This window comes from Choloepus didactylus, chromosome 7 (genome assembly GCF_015220235.1).
Source record: "Choloepus didactylus isolate mChoDid1 chromosome 7, mChoDid1.pri, whole genome shotgun sequence".
In the NCBI taxonomy this organism is placed as follows: Eukaryota; Metazoa; Chordata; class Mammalia; order Pilosa; family Megalonychidae; genus Choloepus; species Choloepus didactylus.
In genome coordinates, this window is record NC_051313.1 from 15771325 (window position 1) to 15786930 (window position 15606).

Here is a 15606-nt window from a genome sequence, read left to right on the forward strand (position 1 = left end):
CCGACTGATCTTTGATAAGGCCCCCAAAGTCACCGAACTGAGCCATAATGGTCTTTTCAACAAATGGGGCTGGGAGAGTTGGATATCCATATCCAAAAGAATGAAAGAGGACCCCTACCTCACCCCCTACACAAAAATTAACTCAAAATGGACCAAAGATCTCAATATAAAAGAAAGTACCATAAAACTCCTAGAAGATAATGTAGGAAAACATCTTCAAGACCTTGTATTAGGTGGCCACTTCCTAGACTTTACACCCAAAGCACAAGCAACAAAAGAGAAAATAGATAAATGGGAACTCCTCAAGCTTAGAAGTTTCTGCACCTCAAAGGAATTTCTCAAAAAGGTAAAGAGGCAGCCAACTCAATGGGAAAAAATTTTTGGAAACCATGTATCTGACAAAAGACTGATATCTTGCATATATAAAGAAATCCTACAACTCAATGACAATAGTACAGACAGCCCAATTATAAAATGGGCAAAAGATATGAAAAGACAGTTCTCTGAAGAGGAAATACAAATGGCCAAGAAACACATGAAAAAATGTTCAGCTTCACTAGCTATTAGAGAGATGCAAATTAAGACCACAATGAGATACCATCTAACACCGGTTAGAATGGCTGCCATTAAACAAACAGGAAACTACAAATGCTGGAGGGGATGTGGAGAAATTGGAACTCTTATTCATTGTTGGTGGGACTGTATAATGGTTCAGCCACTCTGGAAGTCAGTCTGGCAGTTCCTTAGAAAACTAGATATAGAGTTACCCTTCGATCCAGCGATTGCACTTCTCGGTATATACCCGGAAGGTCGGAAAGCAGTGACACGAACAGATATCTGCACGCCAATGTTCATAGCAGCATTATTCACAGTTGCCAAGAGATGGAAACAACCCAAATGTCCTTCAACAGATGAGTGGATAAATAAAATGTGGTATATATACACGATGGAATACTACGCGGCAGTAAGAAGGAACGATCTCATGAAACATATGACAACATGGATGAACCTTGAAGACATAATGCTGAGCGAAATAAGCCAGGCACAAAAAGAGAAATATTATATGCTACCACTAATGTGAACTTTGAAACATGTAAAACAAATGGTTTTTAATGTAGAATGTAGGGGAACTAGCAATAGAGAGCAATTAAGGAAGGGGGAACAATAATCCAAGAAGAACAGATAAGCTATTTAACGTTCTGGAGATGCCCAGGAATGACTATGGTCTGTTAATTTCTGATGGATATAGTAGGAACAAGTTCACAGAAATGTTGCTATATTATGTAACTTTCTTGGGGTAAAGTAGGAACATGTTGGAAGTTAAGCAGTTATCTTAGGTTAGTTGTCTTTTTCTTACTCCCTTGTTATGGTCTCTTTGAAATGTTCTTTTATTGTATGTTTGTTTTCTTTTTAACTTTTTTTTCATATAGTTGATTTAAAAAGAAGGGAAAGTTAAAAAAAAAAAAAAAAAAAGAAAAACAAGAAAAAAAAAAAGATGTAGTGCCCCCTTGAGGAGCCTGTGGAGAATTCAGGGGTATTCGCCTACCCCACCTCGGTTGCTAACATGACCACAGACATAGGGGACTGGTGGTTTGATGGGTTGAGCCCTCTACCATAAGTTTTACCCTTGGGAAGACGGTTGCTGCAAAGGAGAGGCTGGGCCTCCCTATGGTTGTGCCTAAGAGCCTCCTCCCGAATGCCTCTTTGTTGCTCAGATGTGGCCCTCTCTCTCTGGCTAAGCCAACTTGAAAGGTGAAATCACTGCCCTCCCCCCTACGTGGGATCAGACACCCAGGGGAGTGAATCTCCCTGGCAACGTGGAATATGACTCCCGAGGAGGAATGTAGACCTGGCATCGTGGGACGGAGAACATCTTCTTGACCAAAAGGGGGATGTGAAAGGAAATGAAATAAGCTTCAGTGGCAGAGAGATTCCAAAAGGAGCCGAGAGGTCACTCTGGTGGGCACTCTTACGCACACTTTAGACAACTCTTTTTAGGTTCCAAAGAATTGGGGTAGCTGGTGGTGGATACCTGAAACTATCAAACTAGAACCCAGAACCCATGAATCTCGAAGACAGTTGTATAAAAATGTAGCTTATGAGGGGTGACAATGGGATTGGGAAAGCCGTAAGGACCACACTCCCCTTTGTCTAGTTTATGGATGGATGAGTAGAAAAATAGGGGAAGGAAACAAACAGACAAAGGTACCCAGTGTTCTTTTTTACTTCAATTGTTCTTTTTCACTTTAATTATTATTCTTGTTATTTTTGTGTGTGTGCTAATGAAGGTGTCAAGGATTGATTTAGGTGAAGAATGTACAACTTGTAATGGTACTGTAAACAATCGAAAGTACGATTTGTTTTGTATGACTGCGTGGTATGTGAATATATCTCAATAAAAGGAAGATAAAAAAAATAAGTTCAACTAATTTTTTATTTTCATTTGCAGATTTTTAAAATGTAGACTACATACCAAAAATTATAAAGTAGCAATTGCAAATCCCCTGTAATTCCATGACCCAGTTAAATCATTGGTGTATATCTTTTCAGAATAATTTTACACATGTTTCTTTTTAATAAATTGCACTATAGGTATAACATCACACAATCTGAGGGAAAAAAAGTAACTTTAGTTTTCCCTGACTGACCTTTTTTTATTTGTGTCTTGAGTGCCCATTCAATCTGATATAGAAAACAGTCTGGTGACTTTCAGAGAAAACAAGAAGTGATGAGTGCATCCAGAAAGTTACACTCAGTCAGCACAGGAGTGCAGCCATCCTCCACCTGTCTCTCCATAATGGGGTTTAAATTCCATGTGGCCGCACCTCACATTCAGGGTATGGAAAGTCAGGGGAGTATTGACGGGAGAAATTCAGCCTATAGATGGGACAATAACCATCATTACTGGCATTTATGTGGAAATAATTTCCAATTTGTGTCTTTTCTTTCTGGCTCTCTCTGTTAAGCATTTTGCACAGCTGAAATGTTTCAACTAAATCAAAATGAAGTAAATATATAAAATATGTGACACCACACTTACCCTTCAAGTAGTGGTAATTAATGCCCATGATTCAATAGAAATCTTAATGAAATATTTCAGGTCACAAGATTTTTTCATCACCAGCAATGACTCTACCCTGGTCTTTATATATCAAAGAATACATCTTGAACATTTGCCAATCCCTGAAATAAGTATTGGAAACTCCTCATTTAATACCTGCATTTTGAAAAATTAAAGAAATACATACACAGAGTTTTTAAAAATGTTAGGCAGTGCAGAAGGGCATAAAATAAAAGTCCCTCTTCTTCTAATTCTATAATCCCTTGCCTCCCTCTGCCCCAGATTTGATGTATGAATCAGGCATTGACAAACTAGAGCCTGTAGGTCAAATCCAACACTCCTCCCGCACTTGTAAATAAAGCTTTATTGGAACACAGCTACTCTCATCCATTTTATATATTGTCTATGACTGCTTTCTTGATGTAGGGGCAGAGTTGAGTAGTTGCAACAGAGTCTGTATGGTTTAAAATTACCATATGGCCCTTTACAGAAAAAGTCTGCAGACCCCTGAAAAAATGATAGCACACTCTCCACACTCTACTGTTAGTTTTCTCATTTAGCAATAGCCCTTAATTCAATGTGTAGATCTACTTCTTCCTTTGTAGTGGTGGGAAATCATTTCACTATTTGTTTAAGCAAATTCCGTAATTTGTTTAACCAGTCTTTAAAGATGACTTCTGGTCTTTTTATTGTAAAAATTGATATTTTCATGTATTTGTGTAAAGGACATCTGGTTTTAAGCTGTTTTTACAAATGAAGTTGCTGACTAAAGCTTATGTGAATTTTAATAGATATTGCCTAATTGCCAGCTGTAAAAAGTTATATTGCAAAACTGCTGAAGAATTGATCCCTTTTCCACTTGAGACCTACTTCTCTTGTTCTCTCTTCTGTTTAGATGATGCTGAACAGAAAAAGACAGTCAAAGATTATGAGTGGAAATATAAATTAAATAAGAAAGATATAATATGACACAATATCTGTGCCAATGTTACTTTTCATAACACACGTTTATAGAAACAAAAAAAAAGAGAGAAGGGGATAATGAAATTGTGCAACATGGATTCTTAGAGAGTTAAGGAAAAATAGAAAACTTTCTCTTATTCAACATAGAAAATCACCCAGATTTTGCCAAATGTGTTTAATATATTAAGTTAAATAACAGTTTTGAATGTAGGTAAATATGTTTTCAGTTGCAAAATCTCAGATACAGGCTGCTCTTTGTCCTGATAAAAGTCAAGTCCAGTAAGAAGTTCCACATCGTGGACCCTGACAATGTGTGCATTTAATCTTTCTTCAATCCAAACAGCTTCTTGTTTACCTTCCTGAAAAAGAGAAACACAAGACTATTTTCCACAGGGCATGATTTTTCATTAACAGGAAGATCCTTCATTACTTAGAAGTTGTCCTTTTTCCCACGATTTTTATTGCCTTGCATCTTAACTTGATAAAGCTAAGTTTATTTTATTAAAATAAAAAATAAACGAGAGTACAAAGTGTAATATGTCCCCCAGAAAAAGCCATATTCTTTGATGCAATCTTGTGGGGCAGATATATTAGTGGGGATTAAGCTGGAATATTTAGATTAGCTTGTTTGCATGGAAATGCACCCCACCCAACTGTAGGTGATAACTCTGATGAGATATTTCCATGGAGGCATGGCCCCCCCCATTCAGGGTGGGCCTTGATCAGTGGAGCCATATAAATGAGCTGACAAACTGAAGGAACTCAGTGCAGCTGAGAATGACATTTTGAAAAGGAGTTACAGCCAAGAGGGACACTTTGAAGAATGCACAGAAGCTGAGAGTAGCTGCAGATGAGAGACAGTGTGAAGATGGCCATTGAAAGCAGACTCTTGTTCTGGAGAAGCTAATAGAGGACAAACACCCCAAGAGCAATTAAGAGTGACATTTTTGAGGAACTGCAGCCTAGAGAGGAATGTCCTGGGAGAAAGCCATTTTGAAACCAGAACTTTGGAGCAGACGCCAGCCACATGCCTTCCCAGCTAACAGAGGTTTTCCGGACACCACTGGCAATACTCCAGTGAAGGTACCCAATTGTTGATGTGTTACCTTGGACACTTTATGGCCTTACGACTGTAACTTTGTAACCAAATAAACCCCCTTTATAAAAGCTGATCCATTTCTGGTATTTTGCATTCTGGCAGCATTAGCAAACTAGAACACCAAGTCTTGCTGACTGACAGAAAACAGAGCACCACTAAAAGACAGCAGATCTATATTACCACACACAGTGAACTTGCTGGGGTGCCCAGTACCTATCTCCCATCCCTGTGGCAGGCCACAGTTGGTGCATGATTTTGAGGTAAGACTAGGGGGCAGAGCCAGTCTGACAACTAGCCAGGGAGGCAAACAAAGAAATATAGAGATCAAAGACAATCAACAAGAAAACCCAAAGCAAAAGAGAGAAAACAAACTCCAGAGTAAACTAATTAAGAAAATCAGATGCCTAGACAGCAAAAAATCACAAACCACACCAGGAAACACAAAGATATGGCCTAGTACAATAAACAAAAAAACACCTCAACTGAGATTCAGTAGTTGAAACAACTGATTAGAAATGTTCAAACAAATCTTCTAAATCAACTCAATGAGATGAAAGAAAATGTGACAAAAGATATGAAGGATATAAAGAAGACACTGGGTGACTATAAAGAAGAATTCATAAACTTAAAAAAACAAATGACAGAACTTATGGGAATGAAAGGCACAATGGAAGAGATGAAAAACACAATGGAGACATAAAACAGCAGACTTGCAGAGGCAGAATAAAGGATTACTGAACTAGAGGACAGGACATCCAAAATCCTACACACAAAAGAACAGATAGGGAAGAGAATGGAAAAATATGAGCAGGGAACTGAATGACAACATGAAGCACACAAATATATGTGTTATAGGTGTCCCAGAAGAAGAAGAGAAGGGAAAAGGGGCAGAAAGAATAATAGAGGAAGTAATCAATAAAAATTTCCCAACACATGTGGAAGACATCAAGTCACAGGTCCAAGAAGCATGGTGTACCCCAAACAAAATTAATCCAAATAGACCTACTCCAAGACACTTACTAATAAGATTTTCAAATGTCAAAGACAAAGAGAGAATTCTAAAAGCAGCAAGAAAAAAGCAATCCATCACATACAAGGGAAGCTCAATAAGACTAAGTGCATATTTCTCAGTGGAAGTCATGGAGGCAAGAAGGCAGTAGTATGATATATTCAAGATACTGAAAGAAAAAAACTGCCAACCATGAGTCCTATATCTGACAAAACTGTCCTTCAAATTTGATGGATAGTTTAAAATATTTACAGATAAACAGTCACTGAGAGAGTTCATGAACAGGAGACCTCCTCTACAAGAAATACTAAAGGGAGTGCTACAGACAGATAAGAAAAGACAGCAGAGAGGGATTTGGAGAAGACTGTAGAAATGAAGAGATAGAAAGAAGGTAAAGATCAGGCATTTGATGATGAAGGAGTATAGAATATTTAACAGGATTGATTATATACATCCAGAGATGGATAGCACAGTACTGGGTGATGGTAGTACAATATTGAAAGTACACTAAACAAAGATGACTGCGAGTATGGTTGAAAGAGGAAGGCTAGGGTCACATAGGACACCAGAAGGAAAGATAGAAGATAAAGACTGGGATGGTATAACTTAGTGAAACCTAGAGTGGTCAGTGATTGTGATTAAATGTACAAATAAAAGAATGTTTTTACATGAGGGAGAACAAAAGAATCTCAACTTTGCAAGTTATTAAAAATGGGATGTTACGGGGGAAAAATATAATCAATGCAAACTGAAGTCTATAGTTAAAAGTAACATTGTAATATGCTTTCATTAATTTTACAAAGGCAATATACCAAAGCTAAATGTCTATAAGTGGGCAATATAAGGGAGGGGTATGGGATTCTTGGCACTGGTGTTGCTGTCTGACTTTTTCATTGAATTTAATTTTTTTTTTACCTCTTCCTCTTTGTTTATGGAAGAAATGGAAATGTCCTCATAAAGATAGTGGTGGTGAGTCCATAACTGTGATTATATAGGGAATCATTGATTGTTTAAATAGGATGGAATGTATGGTGTCTGGATAAAACTGGCTAAAAAATAAACAGAGGAAAACAAGTGTTGGAGTAAATGTGAAGAAAAGGATGTACCTAATCACTATTGGTGGGAAAGTAGAATGGTGCAGCGCATCTGGAGGATAGTGTGATGGTTCCACAAGAAGCTAAGCATTGGGTTACCATATGGTCCTGCCACCCTGACATTGGGTATATACTTGGAAGAACTGAAAAGAGGGACACGAATGGACATTTGCACAGTGGGGCTTATGGTGGCAGTATTCTCAAGTCACAGCAGATGGAGGTAGCCTAAGGGTACACTGACTGATGAATGGAGTGGTGAACTGTGGTGTATACATACAATGGAATATTGAGCTGCTACAAGAAGGAATAAAGTTGTGAGGTGAATGGACATTGAGGAGACTATGTTGAGTGAAATAACCCAGAAATGAAAAGAAAAACATTATAATGCCTCACTAATATGGGCTAACTATAATGTGCAAACTCTGATATTTGAATCTGAGAGCATAGGTTATCAGGGGAAGGTTTATTGAAAGGTTCCTAGATGGCAAGCTCTTAAAGCAGTTACATCTATTCCTGAGTTGTAATGGCTATCTCTAAATTCTGAGATGCTGAGCTCTTTCTGCGTAACCTGGTTGGTCCCTGGAACTCCCATATAGCAAATGTTAAAGAGTCTGAAAAAAGAGATCAGACTGCAATTAGAGATATGAACAAAATGGAATTGGTTAGGACTAAGGTAAATCAGACTAAAGAGTAAAGGATTATATTGATGGTATTTTAAAACTTCAACTTCTGTGTGAGACCAAAAGAGATGTTTATTAGGTGCAAAATCTATATTTTTTTGGTAAAACACTACATAATTTAACTTGTATGGTTAGTTTATTCAAACACCATACTTGGAACATTGAATAGGGAGTGAAATCTGGTTGGTTTTTATAGGTTAGTGTGAAGCCCTGATACATCCAAGAGTACTTTCAGCAGAGAATAAAAATATATTTGCAAAGCCCCCTTGAGGGACTGGAGGAAAATGTGGAAATATTAAACTTCTCCACCTGGGAATTAACAAACTTCTCACTATCATTAGGGATTACAAATTTAGAAGGCCAAGCTCTGGATCTTGGGGCTTGCCCTTATGAAGTTTGTTAGTGCAAAGGTGAGGCTAAGCCTACTAAAAATTGTGCCTAAGAGTCACCTCCAGAAATGCTCTTTTGTTGCTCAGATGTGGCCTCTACTCTGCAGGCAAACTCACTGCCCTCCCCTCTGTGTGGCATATGACTCCCAGGGGTATAAATCTCCCTGGCAACATGGGACATGACTCATGGGGATGAGCTTGCCCTGGCATCATGGGATTGGGGAAGACTTCTTGGACCAAAAGGGGAAATAGAAATGAAACAAAATAGTTTCAGTGGCTGAGAGATTTCTAATAGAGTTGAGAGATCATTCTGTTGGTTATTCTTATGCATTAAATAGATATTCCTTTTTAGTTTTTAGTATATTGGAATAACTAGAAGGAAATACATGAAACTGTTGAAGTGCAACCCAATAGCTTTGATTCTTGAAGACTACTGTGTAACTATATAGCTTATATGGTGTGACCATGTAATTGTGAAAAACTTGTGGCTCCTAATCCCTTTTTTCCAGTATATGGACAGATGAGTAGAAAAATGAAGAAAAAAAGTAAATGAATACTAGGGAGGGATAGGGGTGTGTGTGCCTGTTTGATGTATTATGTCCCCCCAAATGCCATGTTCTTTAATGCAATCTTGGGGGGCAGATATATTAGTGTTGATTGGGTTGGAATCCTTTGGGTGTTTCCATGGAGATGTGATTCAATCAGGTCTCCATGGAACAATCATATCTTCATGGAAATAGGTGAAACATTTGATTAAATAACTTCCATGGAGACATGGATCCCACCCATTCAGGATGGTTCTTCATTAAATCACTGGAGTCCTATCAAAGTGTTCACAGACAAAAGGACCAGAGAGAAGCTGAGTGTGACATTTTCGAGAGCAGCTAAGAGAGACATTTTGGAGAACACCATTTTGAAACACAAACCTGGGAGCAATGTAAGAAGATGCCAGCCACATGCCTTCCCAGACTACAGAGGTGTTCCAGATGTCATTGGCCATTCTTCAGTGAAGGAACCCTATTATTGATGCCTTAGCTTGGATACTATTATGGCCTTAGGACTGTAACTTTGTAACCAAATAAACCCCCTTTATAAAAGCCAATCCATTTCTGGTATTTTGCATAATGGCATTAGCAAACTGCAATGGTTGGGGTGTGTGTGTGATGTTTTGGTGTTCTTTTTTACTGTAATTTTTATTCTTATTCTTTTTTTGTATGTGGTAATGAAAATGTTCAAAAATTGATTGTGGTGATGAATGCACAACTATAGACAGGTACTGTGAACAATTGATTGCACACCATGGATGACCGTATGGTATGTGAATATATCTCAAAATTGAATTTTAAAAAAAAAGAATCCTATCAATGAGTCACCCACGTGGAAGTTGAAAAGCTATGTCTGGGATCATTTCCATAGCTGTACTTAAAACATTAGAATAAAAGACTGTTACTATCAGAAACAAATTGCAATAAAAGATGTACTTAGTCTGGAAGTTCTGGGAGCCGCTCAGCTATTTTTAAATTAAAAATCTAAATATTTACTTACTTTTGAATGCATCATACAGAGGGAACAAATTACTTGTAATTAATGCCTCCTATTGGCTGTCAGAAATTCTATTGTTCTCTGCAAAACAAATGAATGTTAGGAAATCTAGCCAGAAGGGAGAATCTGAGGTCCTACACAAAGTGCCTATCTCTACTACACACTAATAAACCCAGAGCTACTGAAGGACCTCACAGGAGGGGTCGTCAGACACTTTTATGCCGCTGACACTAGCAAGGGATGCACAGAATTTGAGTGTGCACAAAATAATAAAGCTTTAAAAAGAACTCTTCCACAGTGAAATTTCCTAAAGAAATGAGTGTTTCCTCACTGAGACGGCACCCAGGACACCCCCAGGCCTGCCTTGGTGGTGGGGTGGAGGGGGTGGTTTCTACTCCGCATAACGAGGTTTGACCCTGCACCCCTGGAGCCAGAGGCCCAGAGAACCCAGCCCGCCGCTCACCAGCGCCCCCTCCAGGGCACAGGGCTCGCTCCCTCCGCGGCTCATTTGTCCCCTGATGTCACTGCCTTGCTCTCCTAGAACTGCTGTGAGCGTCAAAGCTGCAAACCTACAAACGCTTATAATAATACATTTCATCGTGAACCTCCACTGGGTGTCTTACTTAGTACTTAGAAGAGTTCAAGGGGTTGACACCGAAAGGCAAGAAGAAACAAGCTTTTGTTCCCCTTAACATGTCACCTGGGTTCAAGAACCTCACACTTTCAGCAAGCCTTTTCTGCTTTCTAAACAAAGCCCTGAAAGTTGGAAAACAATCAACATGATACTACCACTGTTTCAGATAAAAATAAACATTTGTTTATAAAGGAGTTTTTATTTCTAACAAAATTAGAATTTATAGTGGAGAGACAGAAGAGTTTTATTTTACTCTTAATATTTTGGGAGAAACAAGCTATTTGGTTATTAATTTCATTTTTTTGTCAAGGCAAATGTGTATATATATCTACCAATCTTGTGGCCTAAAGGAATACAATTTTAAATCCCAATTTAAAAACATTTATTAATAAAATATTGCCACTAGTAAAGTTTTATCCTAGGGTTTTCATGAATTTGGTAACTCTAATTGTATCTAGCTTCTTAAGTAAAATATGGCAATTTCTTTTAACTAATTCTGTTTTAGAGGATTTAAATTGATGTACCTCTTGCTTTCATTCAGTCTTTTTCCCACCATTAATCTCTCAGTCTAAATAAGTCTCTAATTTGACTATCTTTGGTCAGGGCTTCAAAAACAAATTACACAAAATATCAGGACTAAACCTCATTTCCAGAACCTGAAATTGTTGAAAATCTCAAGGACCATTTCTTGGTAAATAGGAAAGAGGCTTGAGTTTTAGAAAACTTAGGCTGGGTTTTGCATGTTCCCAAGAGAGATGCCTTTTGAAAAAACAAACCGTAAAGATCATTCAGCTGCTTTAATTCACAGTTGAAACTATCGAATTTACAGCAAGTGAAAGGCTAGTATTCTTGTCTGATTTCTTTTCACGGGCACAGCTGTACTCAGTGCAGACCTTAGCTGGGCAGTAGCCAGAAACAAATGTTTCTTAGATGCTTGGAATCTTCAGTTTGAAAACTAAACTTAAACCTGGTGACCTCTCTAAACATCTGGGCCAGAGTAGGGCTGATCTAAGGTTTGCTCTGCAAAATGCATTAGCCTTTATTCCATAGTGGTTGTCCTGCTTCCTGCCATCCCACAACCACTGGGAGTCCCCTGGGCAGCTGGTTTCACCCAGGCAGGTCATTTTGGTGGAGCATGTGTTTAAGGCCCCAGCCCACATCCAGCTGATGAGGGCTTTTTAAGCTAGTGCTCTAAAAGAGCTGCACTAACCAGGAGGGTAGAGGAAGCCGTGGGTGATACTCTTGTCTGCTGAGTAGGAGGAACAGTTTTGGCTCTCAGAAGGGGCGACCCTGACATCAGCCCGCAGACAGTCTGGGACAGTGGGAGGAAGAGGCAACACATCTCCCTGTTGAAAGAGAGAAAAGGGAAAAAAAAATTAACACCCACAGTCATGGCTCACCCATTCATTGCTTTATATGGTTCATAACTTCCCTAGAATGTTTTCCATTTAACCTTTTCCTATTTTCTTAGTGAATCAGGACTACACAAGCCATGGAAGTGGATGTCTTCAGCAATGTTTTGTTCTGTGGTTCCCTTCTGGACAGGGGGCACTGGAAGGGCAAATCAAATAAGCAGACTCTAGAGAGGAAAAGTTGCCAAGGAAAATCTGAATTGAGAACAAAGTAATAATGGGAGTTATCACTAATAATCAGTCCTTTTCTGGATCCAACTTTGATGTGTTCATATAAGCTGTACTTATAAAAAAATTGAATAAAAAATATACTCAATTTATTTTAAAATTAGAGATGAACTAAAGACATTCTTCAGCTGGGTAAAGTTTTGCAACTCACCAAGGGAATTCAAAGAAGCTATAGTTATCTGAAGTTAACTTGGAATTTAAATAAATATGGAGCTATGCTTCAATCCTCATGAAATGTAGGAATTTTTTAAATACAATTTTCTTGTTGCCCTATTTAAACGCTAGTACAATAATTTATTCAGCACAGAGCACCCTATCATTGTGCTGTCTGACCCAGATATTTAAGTTAGTAGAGTATTACATGATTATCATCTTTTATTAGACTGTCATTATGGGTAAGTGAGCATTTTGCTACTCTTTTAAATTTTTCAAAGACATTCGGTTTATATAACTTCTATTGCACACCAAGAATATCTTTCTTAACAAAAGGTAAATTAAAATATTCTTCCTCTATTCATTGTTTTGTGCTAAAAGCAAAAATTAGCAATGGTGCCTAAAATGTATGCGACCCATTCCCAAAGGAAAAGGTAATGGTAAGATGCATTCTCTATTCACAGGCCGGGGGCCCCATCCTGAGTTATAGAACAGGAAGCCTGGGGAAAGCCTTGTGGACACTGGGGCCCTTAATATACTGCAGCACTCCACTGGGAAAACAGTATGTGGAAGCTGTGTAAAACAGCAGATTGAACACATGTATTTATTTCTGCTCCCTTCTGAGACCCCATTAAAATGGCACCAAGGATGAAGACACATGAAAGATGGCCAGAAGTTTTCAGAAGCTGGAAAGCAGACGAACAGATAGTAACCTGACTTAAGAGTTGAGTCAACACTGACAGACCAGGGCCTAAGGTTAGGGAGAGCACAAGAAAGCAGATTCCTACTGTAGAACCCCAGAAGAGATTAGAACTTTGAGTCTCCTAAAGGCAGGGGTAGAGCATAGGGCTGGAAAGAAGAGGATAGATGGAGCACCTGGAAAAGAAGTGAAACAATGCTTGCCCTCTGGAGAGGCTGAGCCAGAGAAGGGACACCTGGACCTTAGGACCCCAGGCAGAACTGAGAGCAGGAATTCCCTATGGAATACAACTAAATTAAGTAAAAATCTACACACTGAATGACAAGACTCCCCTGCCCCATGTAGGTGCCAATTTTGTAGACTGGGTCAGAGCAGAAGAGTCCTCTCTTTGGCATACAAACTAGCACCAAAGAAAAATTACAGATACTGACAGTTAGGGGTACCCACCTATGGTGGTTTGGAGCTGTATGTACCCCAGAGAAGTATGTTCTTAAAGTCAATCCATTCCTATGGATGTGGGCCCATTGTAAGTGGGATCTTCTGGTGAGTAGGAAATTAAGATATGACCCACCTCATTCAGAGTATGTCTTAATCCTCTTACTGGAGTCCTATATAAGAGACTGAAATTCCAACAAAGAGAGAAAGCCACAGAAGCAAGAAGCAGAAACCAGCAAAACCCAGAAGAGAAAGAATAGACCAGGGCCACCAGGTGAAAGAGGAGTCCAGGACTGCTAAGTGGCCAGTCTTCAGGAAGCAGGTATCATCTTGATTGATACCTTGACTTGGACATTTTCACAGTCTCAGAACTGTAAGCTTGTAAACTAATACATTTTTATTATAAAAGCCAACCATTTCTTTGTATTGGCTTGAGCAAACTAAACACCAACAAAATGGCTGGGTCTCTTCCTGATCAACCTATACCCAAGCCTGTCAGCTGCCAAGCCCCAACCTTGTAGGCTAGTGTCTCACCATTAAGCTATGAACAGACAGTCCAAAATCACCAGACATTTGGTGGGGTTCAGGGAAGGAACTAAGAAGAAACAGAAATAATGCAGAGAAGAAATGGATCATCTCCCTTCTCAGGGAGATGAGACTATAAGGCATTCATGAAGAAAGATAGGAACGAGTTAAAAATGGAAAAAGGAAATAGGATACAAAGAGCTTGAGATTCAAAAACACAATAGAAATAAAACATTCAATAATAGAAGATGATGTTTTAAACAACTTCTTATAAAGTGGAACTAAAGACAAAAGAGATAATAAAAGTAGAGAAAATATAAGATCATTGGAGTATCATGACAGGAGGTCTAATATCTTATGAATTTCAAAGGGCAAATATTTCTAAAATTCTAAAGCCAACTAAAGCATTTTAATTAAGTCTGTGAATAAAATGAAAACATTTGACACATGCAAAGTCTCTCAGAAATGTATTGTTTCAGTTTGCTAAAGCTGCTGGGATGCAATATACCAGAAATGGAATGGCTTTTATAAAGGGGATTTATTAGGTTACAAATTTACAGTTCTAAGGCTATAAAAGAGTCAAAACTAAGGCATCAACAAAAGGATATCTTCTATGAAGAAAGGCCTATGGCTTATAGAACACTTCTGTCAACTGGAAAGGCACAAAGCTGACGTTTGCTGGCTCTTTTCTCCTGGGTTGTGTTGCTTTCAGCTTCTGATTCCAGTGGCTTTCTCTCTAAGCACTGTGGGTTCTCACTTAGCTTCTCTGGGGCAAACTCTTGGTTTCATCTCTCAGCTTAGCATCTCTAAACATCTTTCTGTCTGCATTTCCAAGTGTCTGGGTCTGTGTTGGCTCTGAGCTCTCTCTCTCTCCCTGAGCTCTCTTAAGGATTCCAGTAAACTAATTGAGACACAACTTGAATGAGCAGGTATCACATCTCCATGGAAATAATCTAATCAAAAGGTCTCACCCACAATTGGGTAGGTCACATCTCCATGAAAATAACCTAATCGAAAGATCCCATCTACAATAGGTCTGCCCCCACAAGAGTAGATTAAAAGAACATAGTCTTTTATGGGGTACATAACAAATTCAAACAAGCACATGTATCTCCTCATCTCCCTTTTTTAGTAAACTCCTGGGTAATAGAGTCCACCAAAACAAGAAATAAACCAAAAAATATGAAGATACTTTGTGTGAGTTTCAGTGGATTGGATCCCACCACTTATTTCACTCTCTTTTTGGAGGCGGGGACTGGAAAGCTAAACACACGTGTTTATTCTTTCAGAAACTTATCACACTGCAGTGGATTGAATTGTGTACCCCAGCTTGGACACAGTCTTGATCTTAGTCTGCATTCTGATATTGCTTCAGTTAAGGTATGGCCCAACCAAACGGAGTTGGGCTTAATCCCAGATTACTGGAGTTCTTTATAAGCAGAATGAAAGAAATTCAGACAGAGAGTGAGAGAAAGTCACTGGGAGCAAACTGAAGCTGAAAGACAATGGAACCCAGAAAAGAAGATGCCACAATGTGACAGAAAAGCCAAGGATCAAGGATCACCTGCAGCCAGCCCCAGAATGCCAGTCTTCAGGGAGAAAGCATTGCTTTGCTGATGTCTTGACTTTGGACTTCTCCTAGCCTTGAAACTGACCCAGTGAATCTCCATTTTTTAAGCCAA

The 15606-nt window shown here is 38.8% G+C and overlaps 1 pseudogene; it reads right to left on the bottom strand.

Annotated features, from left to right (window-relative positions):
• Positions 1 to 3927: 3927 nt before the first annotated feature.
• LOC119540478 overlaps positions 3928 to 15606 on the bottom strand; it is a 256014-nt pseudogene continuing 244335 nt past the window's right edge.